The 24,397-nt window shown below is 40.9% G+C and overlaps 1 protein-coding gene across 1 annotated transcript in view; it reads left to right on the top strand.

Annotated features, from left to right (window-relative positions):
• The window catches only part of alk (ALK receptor tyrosine kinase), a 438,724-nt gene that overhangs the window by 231,669 nt on the left and 182,658 nt on the right, over positions 1–24,397 (top strand). The window lies entirely within an intron of this gene.

Below are 24,397 nucleotides of genomic sequence, written 5' to 3'. Positions count from 1 at the left end.
GTATATCTTCAGCGCATGTGCTTTTTTCCACTGGACTATTTATTCTAGTTAGCAGACAATTAATACATGGGTGAATATGCCTTAAAATTCATGGTTTTCTAAATGGTTCTTGGGTTGAAGTTCTGGGACACACCTTTTTTCAATAATTTGTCACATTTTTTCTCCAACTTACATTTACATTAATTGCATTTAGCTGATGCTCTTATCCAGAGCGACTTACAAGGTTACACATATTACAGAGGTGGACCAGTGTAGTGTTCGAAGTCTTTCCCAAGGACTATTGTGGGTCTAGGTCATGGTGTGGTAGTTCATTGGCATGTAGTGGTGTTATCTGTTGCGCCACATCAACCACTACCCAATCTAATTAACCCACCAACTCCCCTTAGCACTGGCAATGCTCCCGACACCAGGAGGGTAAGGACAAAACACATGTCTCCTCTGATGACACATGTTAAGCCAGCCACCACTTTTTTTCTAATTGCGGTTGATGCAGCATTGCCAGGCAGCCGTCACGCTTCAGAGTGATGAGGGGAGAGAGCGCCATCTACCCACTTGGAGAGAACACGGCCACGGGAAATGCTCTTTCTTACTCTGGCCGCTGATGGCAAAGCGGTATGGCTCGGTATTTGGACTTCTCCCCAGGCCAAGGACAAACCTATTTGACATAGGACATTTATGTCTCCATTCCTTACGCTTCCAAAAAGGTTCTTCACGCTCACAAAGGAGTCATACATTGAATCATCTACTGAAATGTTCTATAGCATTACTCAAAAAAGAGTCTAGTAGACAGCTAGAGATTCAGTAAGGAGACTGAAGCTACAAGAGTTATTTGTTTCGAAATACGCAACACTTAGCAATTGACCCGGACCAAGTCAGGTTCTCTAAACTCACTCTGTGGCAATGTTGTAGCCTTCACAAATCATCTATTTTCTCTTCTTCTATCTTCCTTCCTTCAGCTATTGAGGTCTCTGAGGTCACAAGTCTGGATTTGATTTATTTTTTCTTCTAACTCTTGCCAGTCCAGCTTTTACTGACGTGTGGCAGGTGTTAACAATGCAGATGGATGGGTAGATGGATGGATAGAAGGATAGATCAATGGTTGAATGGATAAATAAATGGGTAGACTGTACAATGTGTTCTGCTCATATCATCATAATAAATAACCCATACTTTTCATAAGTATCAGAAAGTTCATCCAAAACATCCACTAATATAGTTTTTATTTTTTTATTTTTTTATTTTTTGAGACCATGATTCTCTTTAGCCCACCCAATCGTTCATGTCGGTTTTCTGTTATGGGAATGAATAATTAATCATCCAAAAAGGGGGTCTGTCTCAAAGTGGGTCTGTCCTTATGTAGGTCAGAGCGCTCTCACTTTTCTCTGCCTTTCTCTCTCTCTATCTGCCGCTCTCTCTCTCTCTCTCTTCTCAAGCATAAGAGGTTGCGGGGGTCTCTCTACATCGGTCGGGGCGAGTTTCTCCTCAGGCAATTTTGCGGCCAGTTCTCTGCAACCTCTCTCTTTGAGTCAGGCCAGCTGACGGTAATTCAAATAAATGAACATCTCTTTCCATTTGCTGAGAAATGACGGGGAAGAGAAATTTCTCACCAGGTTCTCACGGGGTTGCACAGGAAACCCCATCACTCCAGGCAGTATTTGCTTGTAATTTCCAGAAGAGCTGCTTTGCATACTGTGATATTTCTCATCTACTTTTTGCATGCGTTCCTGTGTACCTTTCGCCCGATCTGTACCTGCCCCTAAAGGGCACACGATGTACGTAGCTGTAGGCATATGTTTATTTTTATGTCAGCTTGTGGAAGATCAATAGAAGGTAGTGAAGAGCAAAGGGAGGGCTACTTCAGGCCGTGTTACAGGATCCTGCACTCTGGCATTCTGAAGCTGTAGAGGTGCCCATGCTTCATAATGCAGCAAGTGAGTGCGAGCTTATTCCCTGGCTGCACTGCAGGCCTAAAGACTCTGGAGATTCCTCTCATTCTGTTATAGACTAGTGGACTCGGGGAGATAAGCGTCTCCATTTTCGCTTTGTAAAAATGACCCGATGGAGAAAAGAGCAGTAAAACTGAAGGGTGAGAATGCGATCCCATTTGTTTTAGATCTTTAGAATGTAAGATCTATCACATCTGTAAGGTTCAAATGGGTATAGTTTCTCATGAACTAGGAAAATTGACAGAATCCATTAGCTCAGATTTAATTAAAGAGTGGCTTCATTTGGTCTGATATTTTCTATACTTTAGTAAAATGAGATGAGCTGGATGACGCTGGGCAGGGATAGTCAATTCTGGTCCTGGAAGACTGGCGTCTAGGATGGTCTGCTAATTGCCCTGCTCTATTACATCTGATAAATCTGCAAATTCACTGATAGCTGATGAGTTGAATTAGGACCTCTAGAATTGCATGAAATGTAGGTTGGTTTTATACTTCTGGGACAACTTTGGTATAGATTTTTTTATTATTATTATTTATGCCTTTATTCTTTACACCTCCAAAAAGGTTCTGTATGCTCACACTGAAACCATCCATTGAATAACCTACTGCAATATTCAGTGGCATTACTCAAAACAAAAATGACCTGGAAAAAGTATTCTTTTTGAAAGTAACATTTTAATGCAGTGGTCTTCATCCCTCCTCCTGGAGAACTGCGTTCCTGCAGGTTTCAGCTCCAACCCAAATCTAACACCCATTTATACAATTAAAGACATCCGTGAGTTGGATCAGGTGAGCTGGATTAGGGTTAGATTTAAAGTCTGCAGGAAGGTCGCTCTCCAGGAGTATGGCTGGTGACATATTAGTCATTTTAAAGTCTGTGTAATGTATGAACCAGTTTCTGCCCGGCCACGAATAAGACATTCATTATCACTTGGTGGTCAATTGCATCTTTGTAATTAGGTTTCAGTCCAAATGACTAATGTGGCTCCAGTATGCAAATCAGCATATATCCATCTATCTATCTATGTTGTTGCATTTTTGTGTAATTTGGTCAGATCATTTTTTTCAAATATTCACAAGGTCTAGGTCAGGTTCAGATTTCATGGCTGGGTTTCTCCAAGCTCAACACTCACTTTTGAATGGTGCCAAAGTTGTTTTTTTATATTTAATAAAAAGTATGCAGGCAAAAATGCTCAGGCACATTTACCACCCTGTTATTTTACTATTACACTAGTGATGGCTCACATAACTCACATAGTCTTACCGGATAGTGTTGCTCTCCTCTCATTCTGTCCTTGCAGAGTGATGAGCTGTTAGCAAGCTAAAGAGATAACTAGGTTAGTTTTAAGCCTTGCCCCCTGGGTTTAGCTTTCTTGAGTCTCACAACTCTAGTTTGATTTTGAAGGAGCAGACATTGGGGGGATGGCATGGTAAGCCTAGAGTTGGCTAGCATTAGCTTTTAGCCTGATACAGATCCCCATTTCCCTTCCCGGCTTTCTTACTGCTGCTTTCCAGGTTTGAGCTCCCCTTCTGTGGTCACTGGCACAGGTAAAGCCACAGTCATAAGAGCTGATTCATATACCAACCCACATTTCCATAACTAACAGTGGCTGGAGGTGATGAGCTGCTCTGTCGTGTCGACAATACCATATTCTCCAGAAGTCGCTGTTGTGTTTTTTACTATTTCACCAACTTTAACTATAGCTTTCACTAGTGGGCTGGATTTATGTAAATTAGAGGGTGTAAAAACATTACTGTATGTAACAAAGTCAAGAGGTGTTTTTTTTTTTTTCCTTCTATCTGAGTAGACATACACAATGGAGTGCAATTGACGTTCCTCCAGGACCATTATGGTGCAACATGGAACAGAACAATATAGTACAGATACATATATACATGCTATGACATATAGCTATACACAGGCAGCTTATAACGTTCATGAACACAGCAGCTACTGAGCTAGAAAAGAGCAGTTCTTATGTACTCAGTATTTAGCAGCAAGTAACCTGACAGGTGCACACATAGGCACATGGTGGGAGCATCAGTAGAGATGTATGTGTGCGTGAGATGAGAGGGCTTCTCAGCTCAGTCCTTGTGTGTTGAGACGTCTGATAGCTTGGGGGTAGAAGCTGTTGCAGAGTCTGGCAGTGATGGCTCGGATGCTCTGGTAACCTTCTGAAGAGTCTGTGTAAAGGGTGGGTGAGGACATCAGCTGGTGGATTTGCGGGTGGAGCACCTGCTGTAAATGTACATGATGGAGGGGAGAAAAACCCTGGTGGTCAGAGACATTGCAATTCCCAAAACAGACAGTGATACTCAGGATGCTCTCCACAGTCCCTCTCTATTTGGGGTTTTGAAATTAGTCTTCTAGTTTTTCAGCTCTGGATTTTCTTTTGAAGAAGAACTCAACAGTGTTTTGAGGTCCACAGTATGTCAGTTCCTCTGTCATTACTCAGTTATGCCTAAGACAATACAGTGTGATATCACAAGATATCACACTGTATTTACCCCTGCTTTACTTAATCTCCCTGGTCTTGCCCACTGAGTGTACCTGCTTTGTCAGCAGTGTGTGTAAGCAGCTTCCTGTCTCCTTTCTCCAATAATCTGTGTGCAAGCTAATGCCACACTGAAAGTGAGTAAATCAGCTTGTTAGATACAAGTCAAGTTTGGAAAGAATTGTGTCTTGCTTGATTCGTGTTTGGATTCAAAACCTGGCACTGTGATAGGAATCAGATCATACTTGAGCTATATTTGGGCTCTTGCTAGAAATATAACTGCTATTAAAGCTCTTGTCAAAGTGTGGCCTTTCACCCGAAGGTTGTGACCTCTAACCCCACCCTCTGCATTCACCTCTGGCTCTGTACTTTCCTGGCTGCCGGTTTCTACTTGCTCGAGGTGATCAAGCAAAGGTGAGCTGCTGAACCTCATTCCTGTGCACCCATCCCTCCCCATAGCCTCTCGCCATGCTGGTGAATAATTAAAGCGCAAGCTTCATCAGCTGGCTAATTAAATTAGCTCCAGTGTTGGGGATGAGGCGTCTGCAAGAGCCTCTTAGGAGGGAGCCGAAGCTGAGTGCTGGGTTGGGGGAGGAATAAACACAGCCCTAATTAATCTGATCATTTATTAGAATATTGGAGCTTGCTGGGCTACATCTGCTATGCACCGGCTAGGTCTGCAACGTCTGTGTATGTGTGCGTTTTTGTTTACTGGTGGGTTGGATCCACCTGAGCATTCGTTGTAGGTTTATTTTCTGCAGTGTATGTTTGTGTTTGTTTATTTTCATTCATTTCTTCGATAAAAAAGGATCTTACTACACATATACATATACATATACAAATACAGGTACCAACCTAGTCAGCACCTGTGAAGTGGTACTAAGGTTGAGGTAATGTTTCAGGTTAGGGTTTTGCTTAGATTTCTTATTACACATAGGGTATTACATGTATATGCCACACATGAGCCATGCGAATGACCCCATGTGGTAAAAATGGTATAAAAACAACTAGGTGCCTAGGTGTGTATGTGTGTGTGTCACCCACTCAACTCCTGAAATGAACGCTGACATCTGATAATAAACAGAGAGAGTTGTTGAGCATGAGCGAGTGTGCTGGTAATGGTTTCCAATCAGCAGAGACTCATACTTCAAGATTACTGCAGTAGCCTGCTGGGCTGAGCCTGGCTGCTGTCTGCCTCACACCAACTGCTCCCGCCGAGTGGAGAGCCACATCAAGAGTGGCCCGCTTAGCTCCAGCAATTTCACATCCCTACATAAACATAAACACTCAATCTAACTTCTCCCTGGAAGTCAAGTATCTACATGCTACCACACTACACGTCAGGATTTATAAATGGTGCTTTTCTTGGTTGTGCGGTTCTAGGAAAAACCTTTAAATGATATAGGGTAAAAGACCTCTCCATCATGTAGTGGTTCTTTCAACCAATTACACTTTCATAATCCGGTCAACAACAATGTTAATACTGGTGATGTATTTATAATATTGTGTAATTACACAAGCACCACAGCAATTACATTACCATAAGGTTACATTGCTATTACACGGACTGGTAATGCTGTTATTGTGTAGCAACATGGTGGCTAAATACACATAATATAAAGTGGGACAATTGTTTTTTTTTTTTTTACAATCACTCATCTCATTCACAAACTTGTTCCTCAAAGGACCATCCGTGGAAAGATCCTTTAGTAGACCTGTAATCGTTTTTTCCTCATAGCCATTCCTCTAAAGAACCTCTTAGCCTCCAAAGGTGCATCTTCGCATATAGATTCAACAAGCAATTGAATATGCACCGAGGCCCCACATGGCATCCACACACTCTCATCCAATCAATTTTGAACCCAGGCTGTAGTTACTGCGATCAATAGCTGCAAACCGTAGCCACCCCCAGCCAAAAGCACCTGACCACACTGAAGGCCACTTCATTTGTCAGAGCCGCCCAGGATAAGGGGTGAATTCTGCTTTAATGAAAACCGGAAGACCTTCAAGCACAGTACAGACAAGCAAAACGTATGGCTTGGAGTTCTTGGGGAGAGCTCGAACTAAATGGATGAGGAACGTTTCAGAGCTGGGAAGGGCATTGTGGCGAATGCTGTGGGCGTTAAGCTCTCTAGTGGCATACACTTTGTTCACTGTAACGTGGACATCATATGATTTGTTTTCTGAAGGCCAAACCTCTTGCGTCGATAGAGATGAGGAAATCAGGTTGCAGCAGAGGCATTTCAGCCAAGCTACATGCTGAGGTAGGGGCACCATGTTTGGATCAGCCTTGACTCTGTGAATGTGTCCCGTGGCCTTTCAGTGCTTAACATCTCACTGTGGTCTGCTGTCGTCCAGTTTTGTGTGGGCAGATGCCAGTGGAGGGCTGTAATTTAGGTCAAGCTGCTCCCTGATGCCGCTGTGCTCTCTACACTAGCCACCGTGCTCTGTGCTCTGTCTGTGTCTGGCACTGGGCACTGTGATGCCCACCCCAGCGCTGCACTGACCACTCATTTTAATGTTCAAGTTAACCAGCTGAAAATGTAAGAGTAGAAAAACTACTTCCTGTGTGATATCTATACAAGACACTGTGCTGTTGGCCACCAATAGTGCCTGTAGTACTATTTTAGATATAAGGGTTCTAGGTAGCACCAAAAAAGGTTCTTTGATTTGCCAGAGCAAAACCATCTTTGGGGGCTACATAGAACCATTTAAAAAGGTTATACATGTTGTCTTGAATAAAGAACCCTTAGTGGTCATGGTTCTATATACACTATATGTCCAAATGTTTGCAGACACCCCCTTATAATGAATGCACTGAACCACACATTCCTGACACAGACACAGCAAATGTATACACATCATGTCTGGTCCCTGTAGAGAAGTATTGCCATTAGAATAGGACTCTGGAGCAGGTAAACATGAACCTATTGGTACCATGTCTAATGCCAGGCGTGGGCTAGAAGGGTATTAATCTCACCAGCATTGAGCTGTGGAGCAGTGGAACTGTGTCCTCTGGAATGATGGAGGTTGATGGTGGTTGATGATGGTAACCACACTGATGCTGTTTTTGCTGAATGCAATCAAATCTTTACAGCAATGACCTGAAATCTAATAGAAAGCCTTCCCTGGACACTACACCTACCGTCGTGTAGCCAAAACAGCACTGACCCGTTGAGGCACGGACTGCACAAGATCTACCCAGCAATCAACTTTTTTTTTTTTTTTTTTTAGCAATTTGTGCTACAGACATTACTCTGTGGGAACCTCTGACCACAGGGGCTAGACTTTGCTCCCCATGCTCATCAGTGAGCCTTGAGCACCCATGACCCTGTCACTGGTTCACAGTTAGTTGCTCAGACTTACTCATTCCTCCTGCTTTTAACAGCACATCACATTCAAGAACTGATTGCTAACAACATACTGCCTGATATGTAGATCCCACCTCTTGATAGGTTCCACTGTAACCAGACAATCTCCTTAACTTTGTGTCAGTGGTTTTAAAGTAATAGCTGATTAGCATATCCCTGCTGTCCAATGAAAACCATGTCTCTTTATTTTTGTCCGTTTTTAGTTTTCTCCATGGTTGGAACCATGTAGCTGCTCTATACACTCTTTAAACAATTTTGGATGAATAGACCAATAGAAATGCTTTTAATTATTTGCAATAAACTCTTATTTTACATTACCTTCCATTCAAAGTTAAGACCATTTTTGCCTACTCCTGTAAATTCACAATTTTTGAGATACAGGTTTTTCATTGGACAGCGACGATATATATGCATTATTTGTAATAATATCCACTGGCCACTATAGTGACCACACTACATTGCTACACTAACCACTGGGGTGCACTGGTCACTAGTGTTGTTCTTCTTGGCTGTGGCCATATCCATAGAAAGACAAGCTCATCATATATATATATATTCTGTAATTATAGGCTTTATCGTCACCATTTACAGTAAATGCATCGTATGAAGCCAAGTTTAGCTTGCTGTATTATGATAAATGCCTATTGTTTATTCTATTTTCAGTTTATTAAAGAACATTAATAATATTCCTGATGATTGGAAGTCTACTTGGGCATCACAAATTACAGTACATCCTGTGACCATCTCTTTAAAAAGCTGCCCTATTACTCACCTTCTTCTTCTTGCTCTTTTATGCAGTAAAATATTAAGCATGAGCTCATGCCGTGTTTGCTGTAAACAATTTAAAGTGGGGCGCATTACAAGTGTCGGATTAATAGGGGGCTGGAGCTCATGCCTAACGAGTCAGGGAACGTATGTATGTGTGCCTAGACAGGGCTGGTGCTTGCTTATGAATGCTTTTTAAGCATCTAAAACCTTCCTTTTTCTTTATTCATTTCTTTTTTTTCTGTATCTCTCCTCCTTTCTTAATACTCTCCCTGGTGAATAAGCAATTCCAAAAAGAACATAAAAAACGTGTGTCTTCTTTGTCCTTAATGGAGTTTTTAACTCCTGTTAATGTAACGTAATCAGGTAAGATGTGTCTGCTTTGAAGGGAGCTACTTATAGTGGATACTGCTCTCTCCGGGGAGTAATCAGCCCGCTGCTGTGGGATCCTCTATAGCATTCCGGTTCTTCGGCATGATAAAAGGCCCCAACAGGATCTTTAACTGGCTATAGATCTGTCACCGCTGGGGAAATCGCTTGAAGCTGAAGGTGTTTGTGCTTGAGGGGGTTTCACTAATTTATGGATTCATTCCTTTTTGTCGGAACTACAAAGAAATCATCCTCGGATTTGTTTATATATTTCCTATAGCTGTTATATATCTCCTCTATCTCACTCTTTCTTTCGGCTCTGGTTTGTAAAAGCCTGTCTAGGTCACTACTGCCTCGTTTCCCGTCGTCTGATCTGCCCACCCTGCTATTACCTGTGACATATAGGCTCTATACTGTGGCATACACACATTCATATACACAGGAAATATATATATATATATATATATATATATATATATATATATATATATATATATATATATATATATATATATATAATCATATTCAACTGAGCATGTCTATCTTGTGGAATTAATAAGCTCTTTTGAAGGCTCTTTTTTTATTTTTTATTTTTTTTTAAATGGAGCAGGTGTTATGCAGCTTTCATTTTGCTTTTGTCTTTGGTGACTAACCCCTATAATTCAGACTGACCGCTAAGCCCAGACATCCAACGCCTGTGTGGGCAAAGCCATGCAATGAAGCATAAAAAGGAAAAGCACAGACTAAAAAAAACTATTATGGTGAATTTATCATTCCCTCTCTCTTGTGTAAAATAAGGGAGCTGTTCTCTATTCTGTGGCGTGGATCAATTTGTGAGAACTTTGGCCTCACTGTGAGATCTCCATCATTGTATAATCACAGAGTAGCCTAAACGAGGTGGCATATTACCTATTGATTTCTTTTTGTCTACTTCTAAGATCAAAAAAAAAGAAAAATACACTGAAATGAGTTTTCCCTGGCTCCTACCATTTGAACTGGAGGTGATATATAGTTATAATATGAACCAAATGCGTGGCCTTGGCGGTACGAAGGAGGACCATGCCACCTCTTGGCGCATTAAGAGTCGTGGCCCTCTCTCCATCAAGCCAATAAATAGCTCTGGTAAATCAGTCAGGGCCCACAGCCGGGGGCCATTACTCAGAGCTCTTCCCCTTCTTAAATCACCATTAAAGACTCACTCATAGCAGCACGTGTGTACCTTTCGCGGCCTCTGTTACATGTGTAAACAGACGCCCTCCCATTGTCTGCGCTTTTCTATAAAACCATGGCACATGCATTGGAGCGTAGTGCCCATTTATTGCTTTCATAAAATACTGTCGAGGTGAATCACTGCACACTTCGGGTTTCACTCAGCAGCTCTGTGTTTTCCAGTTCTGTGCTTTATGTTGTCCGTCTTTACTCTGACCTTTCAGCTTCTTTGGCTGGGCTGGTAATGGTCCAGGGTTTAGCTCCTCACAGTCTGTTACAGCAGATGACTTGCCTTATGCACCGCATTTAATTTTACCATAGTCGCTGTGAAATAACCTTTAACTAGGCAATTTGAGCAATTATCACAATTTAGCACTGTGAATAACAATAGGTGTGTAAAATAAAAGGAGGGGGGGGGGGCGGCCCAGGAAAGAGATGTCTATTATAATATAGCACTGAACACGGTACAGTATAAGCATAGAAAAAGGAACAAAATGTTTTCTTTATTGTGGTGGTAGAAATATACAGTGGCATGCAAAAGTTCGGACACCCCTGTCAATTTACGTGTCTGTAATTAGTAGCCCTTCGAGCTTCAAGTACGGCTCGGCTCGACCCGCCATCCCTCAAAAACCACGGAAGACAAGCTTCCAGGCTTTTTTCTGTCTTCCACCAAAGTGGTGAAACAAGCTTCCCCTGGGTGTCAGAACAGTAGAGTCCAACGCTCGCTGTCTTCAAACGTAGACTGAAGACCCACCTCTTCTGAGAATACTTGGGCGAATAGTAGAGTGGTCATCTTACTGACTTGTGTTTAGTAGAGTCTAAACTTAGGGATATCTTTAAATTATTAGTCTATTCAAACTAGCTGAAAATGGCAAAGCACTTTTGTTAGTCACTCTGGATAAGGGCGTCTGCTAAATGCCTTAAATGTAAATGTAGTAAAGTGAGTAGAGGAGACTGATCACTAAAATTCAAAACGTTAAATATGGAACTGTTCCTTTGTTGTTGTCACACAGTTTTTATTTTCAAGACAAAAGAAGCATAAGAATGAAGAGCCATGTAAAAGTCTGGGTGTCCACAAGAGATGTGAGCTCTCAAATAACTTTTACCAAGGTCTCAAACCTCATTTAACAATCGGCAGCCATTGCGCCCTCTAAGCAGCTGCCTAACACCCAAAAATCATTAAGTAATTGATGTCCACAAGGCAGGAGAAGGCAATAAGAAGATAAGAAGAGCAGAGCTGCCGGTAGCCATTTCCTCAGCTCGTAATGTAAAAATGTCTGTTAACAGGATCGGTGGATGTCAAGTTGAGACCAGGAAACCTTTATTAAAAGGACTCCTCAAAGGCAAATTAAGACGCCTATTTGACTGGAAAAGACGAAAACCCTTCAGGAAGATTTAGCAGATTCTGGAGTGGTGGTGCACTGTTCTACTGTGCAGCAAAATCAGATAAATTAGCCTGATTCATTTTGAAAACAAGTCCTGTGGGCCGTAGAAGTGAAAATATAGTATATATAAATATATAATAGTAAATATAAAATATAATTTTTGAATTATAACAAAAAAGCAAAAAAAATGGTGCAGATTGGATCGGCCATGCTTTGGGCTTGAGTTGCAGCCGGTGGCACAGGGAACGTTCCACTGGTAGAGAGAAGAATGGGTTCAATTAAGTACCAGATAATTATGGAAGCCAACAGCAAGCCTTCTGTTAAGACAGCAGAAGATGGATAGACCTCCAAGAAGCAGTGCAGCAAGATGGCCCAAGAACCTCACAGAGGTAGAAACCTTTAGCGAGAAAGAAAGGGTGGAAATCCCCCAATTTCACAGGATACTGTTACTCTGTTCATCGGTCCATATTAACTTTACCATAAGTAAAAGATTATCTGAGAGAATCACAAATAAATATGTAATAATGATTAATGCATTTCTATACTGACTGCAACACGATGTGTGGCTCAGATCTTTTGATTCAAAGATGTGAAAGTTAGCGAGAAATATGTGAGTTTAATTTCCTGTAAGCAGTGGATCTGTTTCAGCAGACATTAATAGAGTCCCACGAGCAGAGTATTGCTAACGGCATCAGGGTGCTGAATCTCAGAGCCAGAGCTTGTCTTGCTCAGGATATGACAGCAGTATATCCATTTGTCAGCTTGCTTTAGCTCAGAGATATTTATTGTTTAACCAGTTGAGAAAGCAAGCGAGTGAGCTGAGGGAACGAGGGGACCTAAAAAAAAAAATTAGAGAAAAAAAATAGTTGTTCATTTGGTCAAGAAAAGCTTTTTAATCAGATCCTTTTTTCTTGCATTAGTGTTTTTGAGATCACCACAATAGAGGCTTCTGACTAATGAGCCACCTTGTGATCTCACAAATTGACCATGTGTCCAGTTCCCTCAGTAATAAAAGCAGAACGTTGATGACTGCTCCACTGTGTTGTGTTTCGTTTCTTAATTAGCAGTATGTGATTCTGCATGCACCACGGACTGCAAAGCCTTCTTCATCTCGGTCATAAAAACCAGATTGCTGTCTGGCTTAAGAATCAGTTTACCTCTTTGATAGAGGGTTTTAAAGATTAATTAACTAGAGGAGGGTATTTATAATCTCCTCTGATGCCAGGATGTCAAAGGTTTCCTTAAAACTAAACGTCTAAGTGACAAAAGGGCTTTTTGTTTTTTTCGTTTAAATCTTAATGAATTGACCTATTTGTGCTGTTGCCAGCTCAAGCAAGCTTTACAGAATGTTGGCAAAGATCTATTTTAGTTTAACCAGAGATTTCATAAATGAGGAGACTGGCCAAAATGAATGGGAGTTCTCGTAACGCTCAGCATGGCGTCTGTTTATGGATAAATCCTGCCTTTCGAAAAAATGAGCCAATCAGCTTGCTGGTTACACTATGAGCAGAGGAACCCACACCCTTCCCTCGCAATGTGGAGAACAGGACGAAAATCAGGGTTTTTTTTAACATTATTGAGCCGAACTCTACAAACTATTCATGAGGTTGTGGTCAGATTTGTATCAGTGATTTAAAATATGTTTGACCTTCAGTAGATTGATGTCTCCCAATTCAGAGAGTAAGAAGCCTGGTCTCATATGACTGAAAATAAGAGCTTGATGAACACACTTGCCTTTAAGGATTTTGGTTTAACCTAAAAAATATTTCTACACAAAATACAGTTTAAAATGTCAGGTTGCTGACCTGATCTATGCTGTTGTATCTATACTCTTAAAAGTAAAGGTTCTATAAGTGATGCCTCGGAAGAACCCCTTTTCCATAAAGACCCAATTTTTGTAATTTGTTTGTAATCTTGTTGTAAATGTTATTTACCAGTTTAAAGATTCTTCACACTCATCAACATGTTTTTGTTAGTTTTATAGAACCAGTGGTTCCTCTATGGTATATCTTAGAACTCATCTAACATTTTGTAGGAGCTTTAATTTTAAGAGTCGCCAAGTTTGAATCGACAAGGAATTTGCCATCATGCTAAAGCTAGCTTGAATGCACAAACAAATACAGGAAAGTATACTCAGCATACATATGAAAGGCATGTGAGCATTTTAACTAACAGTTGAGTTGTGCACTACTCTTATTAGGCTAAATGGGTTTGTAAAGCTCATCCAACCTTGCAACCTTTGCTACAAAAGCAGGAATTGTTGCACAAAATGTGGACAGAAACCTAAGCATGACCTTACACAGAAATAGCATGCACTTTAAATTTACAGTACTGTACAAAAGTTAGAGGTCACCCTTCATTTATTTTATTTCCATGACTGTTAAGTACAGGTTATTCATTTTGCAGCTCCAGGGCAGAAAAAAGTATACATTGAACAGAAAATTACGCAGAAGCCTCAGCAACTGAATAGGGTATCAGATGTTGCGGTTTTTAGTGCGGTCACACTTTACCTTTATTACAGCTTCCATTCGTTCCAGGTGACTCACTTTCCAAGCTTACTTTTCTGCAGAAATTCGTAGGTAGATCTTTTCCCTTCAGTCTTACAGTGCTTTTCACTTTCCACATCATCTAGAATGCACTTAGTGATGCTGTAGTCTAGACACTGAGGTGGTAAATTCATTGTTCTCAGAACAGCAGCAGCTTCTTTGCTTGACCTGTAAACATCCTTCTATTGTGCATATTTCCCTTCTTTAGTTAGGGCTTTTTTATCAGATCCATGTTCTTTTAAATCCATAGCAGTGAGTTATCTCACAGTGAGTTATCTCCTCACAGTGGAACGATGAACAGAAACACCTGCGGAAAAACCTCTCAGGATGAAATGGATGAAAGCTTTAAAGGAGCTGTATGCGATTTTAACGGTTCGCTAGCTTTGCAGTCGGTTTGTGTGCTGGAAAAAAGTCCAGTGACATCAGTGAAGCATTTGGACAGTGGGTGGAGAGACCCCCAACATTGAAAGGCATAAAAAAGGATTAGGTTGTTGCTGGGAGGGTGGGTAACCTTGACTTTCACAGAAATAGCTCAGCATTGTTTCGTCCTGCATGCAACCGCATGCTAACCCACAACATGCATGATTTTGGGGGAGCTTCTGAGGGTGGAGGGATGGGAGGGAGGGATGTGTTTATTTTGCTGCTGAGTTCAAATATCAACAGTCCTTCTCCAGAGCCTTGAAGTACTGTATATCTGATGCCAATGATTTTTGTGGTCTACCAGACCAGGGAGTAGGGAGTTAGTTTGTTGTTTCTGTATTTTTAAAAAACATATGTTTTGACCTCCAGTTTTGGAAACTCTTCTCCTTCCCTGTGCAATTTCATTATTTTATGATCTATTTGATTATGTAATTTCCGAGTTTCCTTTATTTGGCAAGAGTTGCATTGCTATAATACAGTGTATTTATCCAAAGTGTATATTGCCTGTGTCATTTTATACCCAGACTGGATGATGCAACAATGCTAACAGTACATAAACACATGCAGAATATCTTTACTGTACTGTTCATCAGTGACAAATCGTCTCACACTTGCTCCTAAGGAAGGCACAGCACACAGTGCCTCTGTTAATAATGCTATATCAGGGAACATTACATAGAGAGGGGCCTTGAAGATGCCGTCCCATAGGCATTCCGTTAGTTGTCTGCATTGATGCTACATGACTTTTCATCTCAGCTCTAAAGCCGGGTAGGGTGTCTTCTGTTGGCGCTTGTTTTTGCCGCTGTGCCTCCACTGTGCTTTGTTCTCCTTGACATGGCCTTTTGTTTTGGGCATCACAGAGCCGAGCGGAGATCAAAGGTTTCTGGTGTCAGGCAAGTGAATCCGAAAAAAGGGGCCAACAAATAAGAATCAAACAAACAGGTGCTGAGAACGTGGTTGAGCAAAGATGAAACAGTACTGTCTGATCAGTCTAATGAGCATGACCGCATGGCATCCCTTCTTAGGAGACATGGCCTCATTTCGTAAATGGCTTACCTTCAGAACCTAAAAGACACGTACAAGTCTTTATCTTGACATAGAGATTGTGGTGAAATCAAAGGATATCCATGCAGCTCTTTTTCATTCACTTGAACAATGAAAGTAAAGCAAAAATGATGCCTTTAAACATTGGTTTCTAATGCTGGCCCTGGATTACCCCCCAATTTAGTGATTTTTCTGGCTCCCAACACACCTGATCCAAAATCATTTAGTTGGCATGATTTTCCTGAGTTGAAGTCAGTGTCCAAAATGTGTAAACAGCAGGCCAGGGCTGCTCCAGGACCAGGGTAGGGACCCTGTGCCCAAGATTGTTGCATCCCCTTAAAGGTGCCCTAGAACAGAAATCTGTATGGAATGGTTGAACAACACAAGTTCGGTTTATGAAAATAAAACACAAACAAACCATGAACCTCAAGCACTGTTGTGTTCTTCAAAAGTAAAGCCCACCTAAGTAAACTGTAAAGAGGGTCATTTTCCCCAATGCCAGTCTAAACACAGTGGAATATGGAAGAAGCTAAAAAGGCTAAAGGTAATTCTAGGCTGAATGGAGCAGATGCTCATGTGGTTATCTGGTGCACTGAAGCTTCTGGAGTGAATGGAAAGGCTAAAAAACAACACTAGGCCAAATGGAGCAAGCGCTGCAGCATTTCTCTGGTATGCTGAAGCCTTGGAAAACTCTTAGAGCTATCACTAGGCCAACAAGAGAATTGCCCCCTGGAACTAGCAAGCACTGCTGCGGTTACAGCAGGTGCACAGAAGGCAAAAAGCTAATCCAGCTGACAGGCTGCAAATTCTTTAGCTAGCTAACTTTACACCATGCTCACTGGACAGCAATACTATTTGCTAAAATATGTTAGTTAGCACCTGTTCTTGTTACAGTTATAAGCTATGCTAGGCTAGGCTAAGTCATGCAATGCAGGTGTGGCCATCTGAGCATTTTCCGCCCTTAAACTAAAGTCACATATTTACTATTTATACATAAAATAAATAAATTCTTTGGCAACTTCGGACATCACACACTTTGTTTTTGAAAGGTGACTTTTATAATGATGGTTCTTTGAATCAGCTTTTAATAGTAGTGTTCCTCGCTCAGTTTTCATTCTTCTTCAGTGTAGAACTTTATTTAATGCCTAATTGGAAGAAGTATGGTGTAAATTCCAGTGATAAGTTGCACAGAGATGATTGGGATCATGGAGAGCGCTGTCGTGATAAGGCCACAGATATAGGCTACTTATTCTAGGTGCAAATTAGAGCTGCATTCTTCCTCCGTAGGGTTAACATGCCTGTTGACAGATTAAGTAGGGAAGTGCTCGGTGTTCTCAGCTCAGATCTCCTTGCCAACGCATTACACTTTCCTTAATAAAAGTGCAGATAATTATTATTGATTTAAGATGGCATTAATGTAATATAGAGACTGTTTACACTGAACAGGCCGTTCAGTAATAAGGCGGCAGCTTTATCTAGAAGTAATAAAGTTACAGTGATATTTAGCATTTATTCAATTTTCAGTTTCAAATTTAAGAACTCCTGGTTGGTAGTCAGCTGAGGTAGTCCAGTTTGCTAATGAGGGAGTGGAGTTGGAGTTGTTAAGCTTATAAGCATAGCGTATATATATATATCCTTTTGGTTCCCCAACTCCCTATTTCCCAGCTTGCGAATACTGGCACAGGAAAAGCCACAGAAAAAGCCGCGTAGCAACCCATATTCCTATAACTAGCAACTAGAGTTTGGTAGTGATCTGCTGATCATATTCTCCTAAAGTCCCCGTCATAATTTATGGTTTCACCAGCTTCGACTAGGGCTTTCTCAGAAGTAGGCTTGGTGTATGCAAATTTGGGGGCCTAAATTTAACAAGTTAATGCTGTTAGGTAACAGTTTGGGGAGTTTGCCATTGGATTGTTTTCCAGCCTTGTTGAGGTTATGTGGGGGGTTCATGAGGTATGTTTGAGGTACATCAGTTCCATGTACTGAAAGATACAATTTGACATTCTAGGGCTTCTTAAGAAGAAGGTTTTTCTTTTTGATAACAATATCAGAGCACTAACATGCACGCACATCCACTTTGAAGATAGTTGGCATCTCAGAGTAAAAGCACTGATCTAAGATCAGCTCTCATCAGCCGTCTAACTGGATTCAATTGTTGTGCTAAAAATTCATTAACTGATACCAGATCAGCGCTCTTACACTGAGAAGCTTGATAAATATGGGCCAATATATTGTAACATATTGCATGTCCTTCACAGCAGGAGCTTGAAATAAAGAGCGGTATGTGAGCGCTACCCCATAGATGAAACAAAATCAGCGATTCTTTCACTTCCATTGACTCTAGATGGATTTTACACTCCACTGTGCCTGTGTTACTGTCAGTGGTTTCTCTTGTAAACATTTTTCAAACTAATACTGTCACCCTCACCATGGCTTTTACAGTGGAGCAAATTGCATGTGGGACACAGACCCTGCACGAAGAGTCCCTGTCTAAAGTCATGTTCCTTTGTTAGTCTGAGTACTGTACCCATTTCTTGAGGCAATGACAAATAAAACCCAACTTTCAAATGTTTCTAAATGCAAATGGACTCTTTTTTTTGTGGTTTCACTTCATGCATTTCATTTACAGTACACGAAGGTGGTAGCACTGTGTGTATGCCTCTGGCTCCAGCCCCCTTTTCCACCCTCCCTTCCGCCCCCTTACAAAAGTAAAATTATGATAACCACATAGTCAGCTGCATTTTCTTTTTATGGGGTCAGTGAATGTTCTGGGGCATAGTAAAGCAATTTAGCATAGTTTGGTAATACGCTATAATCTGCAATTAAAAAAACAAAAAACAAAAGTTGCAAACCATGGACATCAAAAATGCCTCTCATTCAAAGGGAAACATATTGTCTTTTTAAGAGGATTTAAGACAAATACATTTTAATTGTTGATTTTCTCCCCAGCCTTTCACCAAGATTATATTATCTCGGTGAAATGGCACGCTTGTAAACACTGTCGCTGTTTTGGTATTCTATCGCGTAAATGCTTTGTGCTGATTAAATTTGTAATGAAGTATGAGAATGAGTAGATGTGTGGTCGTGGTGGTGTTTATTTGTGCAGTATAACTGTCACTCGGGATGCAAATTGTCTTGCACGCAGTTGTCTAGACTGATAGCCAGTAAGCAATTTACTTACTGACTTATGGTAAACGTGGACAGCTTTCAAAGAAGCGGAGGAGTCATGGATTGCTGTGAGGAACTCAGGTATCAGAATTCAGGTGGTGGAGCTTTACACAAAGATGCTATATCTTTGGTTTCAACACTAAGCCTTTTGTGCCAGTTTTCAGTGCAGCTCGGATGTGTTCTGCTTGTACATTGGTAATATCGTCTCTATTTTTGACGTTTTTCAGTTTTTGACATGGTTCGGGTTGTTGGCATCTCCATCTTTTTACACTGACTTTCATGAAATTTCATTTTCCCTCTCTTGTAAAGTTGGAAATATGCAAACATATGCAAAATATGCAAAAATAAGGCTTTTGAAAAAACGGATATGGAGAAGATGGAGCAAAGGTATTTTATATTATATATTGGAAACACAGACTTGCTAACGTTTGACTAACAAACAGTGTTAGACGATGTTTTCCTTGGGCTTCTGGCTTGGAGCTGAAAAGTACTTTCTGAAAGTGTATTGATCAATAGAATAACACTTACAACTCAGGGCCTGTTTACACCTTTCAGTGGCCTGTGTTTTGTATCTTGTCAGTATCTGGATCTACTTTGATAGGATTCTGTTTACGCTTATCATTAAAATGCGCCCCCAGTGTGATCAGATGAGATCCGATTTTACTCTTCTGCTTAAAAAAAATCACACCAACATGTACATCATTTCCATTTTGCTGCCTGTAAACAACTCCAGGAGACTGTGAACAGTTTAGAGGACCAGGGCAGATGTTTTTCCGCTTGCCTGATGAAATCCTATCAGAGAAAACACTTTCCGTTTACACTTGTCTCTGACTCTCTGACCACCTCCAAATGTGGTTTTGATCATAATCCAATCACAATGTGTCTTGCTGGTGTTTACACTTGGCTCTTCATCCGAACTTGGTCCTTTCACCAAAAACACATGTTGATGCCAGGTATAAAAAGGCCCTCACAGCTGTATCAGGTACAGTTGTGGTTGGGTGTTTACATCCATTCATCATGGGCATGATGATCTAATGATAAGTACTGGGTGTGGTTTGTTGTTGTCTTGATTCTCTTGAAGCTAACAGTCATCTCCTCAGTTTCCTGACATTGAGGGAGAGATCAAGAGATCAAGAGATCACCCCCGGGTGAGCAACAAAACCCCTCTATCATCCCCTTGATAAGATTGGTTCCTCCATAGACTCTTACTAAAACCATTACTATGGCCATAACTAACCATACAGAGTTCTCCATATATATTCATATTAACATGGCAACCATAGAGCTAATCTCCCTGATAACATACAGACTAACAGACTCTTTCAGGGCTGTCAGTGGTTAAATCTGAACACTTCTATATAGAATCAGGCCTTCTTCTTTTGCTATATTCATTTTTCCATTACTCTATATCCCCATTTCAGGCTTAAGCATTTTTCTGCTTTGCTATCCAGTGTCGCCCAGAGGAGCTCCTGTTTTGAGCCTTGGGTTCTCTCAAGGTTTCTTTCTCTCTTTCTTGGGAAGCTTTTACTCACAACCTTACCACTGTTGACACTGGCTTTCTCAGTTAGGCTCAGTTCCAGATCTCTGTAAAGCTGCTTTATGACTACATCTGGTGTTAAAAGTTCTGTATAAATAAACCTAAACCTGACCTTGAAATTGAACTGGAACATCCTCATCATCATTCGTGACGAGGCCCACTGTTGCTGTGTCTTCAGCAATCTTGATGACGCTATTTAAGTCAGGCTTAAATGACTTGGAGCCACAGTTGTGCAAGGTAAGGATTAGGGGTGATAGAATACAGCCCTGTGCACAGCCTGTGTTCAGGATTCAGCTGCTGAGGGTGTTGTCAATTCCCTGCTTTGTGAGCTCGGAAATCTTTCAGAAATCTCTCAGAAATCTTTCAGAAATCTCTCAAAAATCTCTCAGAAATATTGCATCTCCCAAGTGCACGGTTGGTAGGTGGTCCTCTACGCCGCTTGCCTGAGTAACTACAGCTGCAGTAAAGCGAATGCTAATTTCAGGCACATTGTGAGCACGTACACCGATCGCATCACAACACATTTTGTGCCGTGCCCACACTCGTACATACGGCTGTGTTTTAAGGCACAGTTGCTATATGTTCTGCTATAAGTCCTTTATATCCCATCCTTCACTGTCATGTGAGTTGTACTCATGCTAAGATTCTGACTTGCCCGTAATCGTTTGCAGCGGCTATTTCGCCACCTTCCTCAAAGTGATCAGAGGACATTTTTCTCCCATGGGCTTTAATGGGTTTTGCTCCTGCTTAGTGCTGGAGCTGCCTTCCCAGTAGCCAGCATGGCTGTAAGATTGTGTGGGCTGTGGGACACGCTGGGAGAAACCTGCTGGAAGCGCTTCTGCTTCGCCTGCCAGACTGTCTGAAGTACATTGTGGATCATGCAAATGGGACCAAGGCCTATAATGAGCTCTACCTAAACTGCTTCTGTTCACGGGGCTTTAGAATGCCCACCCCTACCTCCTCCAGCGTCTGCTGGACAGGAGAGCCATCTTGAAAAGAGCACAATGAAACCAAAAAAAGTATTTTTTTTAAGAAGGTGCAACCAGGGCCACAAAACAGAGACAAATTGCCTCTTTTCCCCAGTTCCCCATGCCACGCTCCAACAGCATTTTCATTCAACCATATTTATCCCCCCTGGATTTATTTAATTATCTTTTCATTTTGCCTCATTCTGTTAAACCTCCCAAATTGTGAATCCCACAATGACATAGTAATGAGGTTCTCAGTGTTTATGTTTAAATTGTTACATGGATTTCACAGCATCCGTTTTGTCACTCAGTGTCTTAAGCAAATTCGCAGAGACAATAGGCCCTATTTATTAAATGTAAGCAAATAGAGTCAGAATATGCCGAAATGCCGGTATAAGTACATAAGTGAAAATATCTATTCAACTTTCCAGTGCTGTGCATTGTCTCTGATTGCATCGAGTACTTCAACATCCAAAAACACTGCAGAAATGCACAGTAACTAGAGACTAGAGATGTAAACGCTACGCTAAAGCCACAGCTCTTCAGAAAGTGTTTGGTACAATTGGAAAAAGCAACAAACTCCCAGATACACAAGGCTTTTTTACACTTATTTTGAAAAGACAGACGTGCAAGTTTCAGTTTATTCCACCATGTGTTGGAATAAATAACACCCCTCTGAGGTATGGTGCCAATCAATAGTTTGGACACACCTGGTTGAATATGTGCTGATAATCATCATAAAAACATTTGATCCAAAAACTGATTTTGACACCTAACTTTAGTTCTAAAATCATAAGGCATCCTACGTATGTAGTGAAATTCCTAGCACTGTAGCAAAGCATTAAGATTGAACCATAAAAACTAAGACTGTGACATAATCCCTAAGATGTCTGACTATACCATGATGGCTAAGACTACTGTCTGAACCATAATCACTAGAATTTCTGACCACCATATTCATTACAGATCTAACTGTACCATGATCACAAAAAATTATGACTGTACTTTAGTAACTAAGGCTTTTGACTGTACCATAATCACTAAGATTTCTGACTGCGCTATAATCACTAAGACTTCTGACTGCACCATAATCACTAAGACTTCTGACTGCATCATAATCCCTAAGACTTCTGACTGCATTATAATCACTAAGACCTCTGACTGCATCATAATCACTAAGACTTCTGACTGCACCATAATCACTAAGACTTCTGACTGCACCATAATCACTAAGATTTCTGACTGCATCATAATCACTAAGATTTCTGACTGCACCATAATCACTAAGACTTCTGACTGCACCATAATCACTAAGACTTCTGACTGCATCATAATCACTAAGACTTCTGACTGCACCATAATCACTAAGACTTCTGACTGCATCATAATCACTAAGACTTCTGACTGCACCATAATCACTAAGATTTCTGACTGCATCATAATCACTAAGATTTCTGACTGCACCATAATCACTAAGACTTCTGACTGCATCATAATCACTAAGACTTCTGACTGCACCATAATCACTAAGACTTCTGACTGCATCATAATCACTAAGACTTCTGACTGCACCATAATCACTAAGATTTCTGACTGCACCATAATCACTAAGACTTCTGACTGCATCATAATCACTAAGACTTCTGACTGCATCATAATCCCTAAGACTTCTGACTGCATCATAATCACTAAGATTTCTGACTGCATCATAATTACTAAGACTTCTGACTGCACCATAATCACTAAGAATTCTGACTGCATCATAATCACCAAGACTTCTGACTGCACCATAATCACTAAGACTACTGACTACACCATAGTAACTTAGACTTATGACTTTACCAAGATCCCTAAGACTTCTAGCTGCACCATGGTAACTAAGTCTTCTGACTCCACCATAATTATTAAGACTTCTGACTGTAACATAAACTAGAGTGACCATATTTTTTAAATAAAAGAGAGGATAGTGGGCACACACAGGTATCCACTGTAGTTAAGATTATGATTATGCGAAAAAAAATAGACCTCATTTGTTGGAATGGGGCAAAGTGTATGTGTGAGGGTGGAAATACTTCTCAAACCATGCACCTACATTATGGTTCTAAGGCATATTAATGCATGCACATTTACTCATTTAGCATAACCAGTAAATGACCTTAATATATGGCTATATGGCTTCTATGACCAAATAATTTTCATTTAGTTCCACGGCCAACTTGAAACACCCCAGTTACAACATCCAAACTACGGTGGATACCCGTGTGTCCCCAGTGTCCTCTTTTCTGAGAACAAAAATATGGTCACCCTAGCAAATCAAATGCTTTTAAGATGATGATCAGTCCTCATACAACCAGGAGTGTCCAGACCTTTGACTGGTGCTGTAGTCGGTACAGTCTGTAATGTGTTAATTAAGCAGTAGAAGTTTGTGTTTTACACACATAGCCTTCAACTGTCCTTACCGTTCTCATCTTCTGAACCATCATGATTTCAAGAGTTGAAATAAGATGAAAAATGGCCAGAATGTTGGAAACACTTGTGTATTTTCAGACGTTTCACTGCAAACAGTGACACACTAAGATATAAAGACTAAAGAAAGAAAATTACCATATACTACAATTCCCACAATGAGAGGGTAAAGGGCCTTGCACAAGGGCCCAACAGTGGCAGCTTGTCGAGCCCAGGAATCAAACCCACAACCCTGTTATCAATAGCCCAGTGCTCTAACTGCTGAGCCACACACATACTGTAAGCAAACTAAGAAAACCCTTTGCGGTACATGAGCACAGGGTTGGTGCTATATTTTCTCATTAGTGTATCTAATCTATGCTCACCATAATAGTTCATTAATCAGAGTGAATAATGATTTTGTAATTTTCGAATGATGGTAAACATCTTTGTCAAAGAGAAAGCAACCATTACAAAATGATGTAGCTTTAGTTGAGGAAAAAAAAAAGTGTAACACAAAACAAATGCAACACGGGATACAGATGCTGTCTGAACACTGAAAATGGGGCATTCTGGATTTCGTTCCCCCCTTTTTTCTCCAAATGATGATGTTTCCATTTCTCTTCTTTGAAAAGAAGAACTCAGTGCTCTTTCGTCTTTCTTCTTCCCCCGCCCTCTACAAAAGTTGCTGATTGAAGGAGCTGAATAAGGCTGTTGAGAGAGGGGACT

This window comes from Salminus brasiliensis, chromosome 10 (assembly GCF_030463535.1).
Source record: "Salminus brasiliensis chromosome 10, fSalBra1.hap2, whole genome shotgun sequence".
NCBI classification, from domain to species: Eukaryota; Metazoa; Chordata; class Actinopteri; order Characiformes; family Bryconidae; genus Salminus; species Salminus brasiliensis.
The sequence above is the reverse complement of the archived record's forward strand: the minus strand, read 5'-3'. Positions and strand labels throughout refer to the sequence as shown.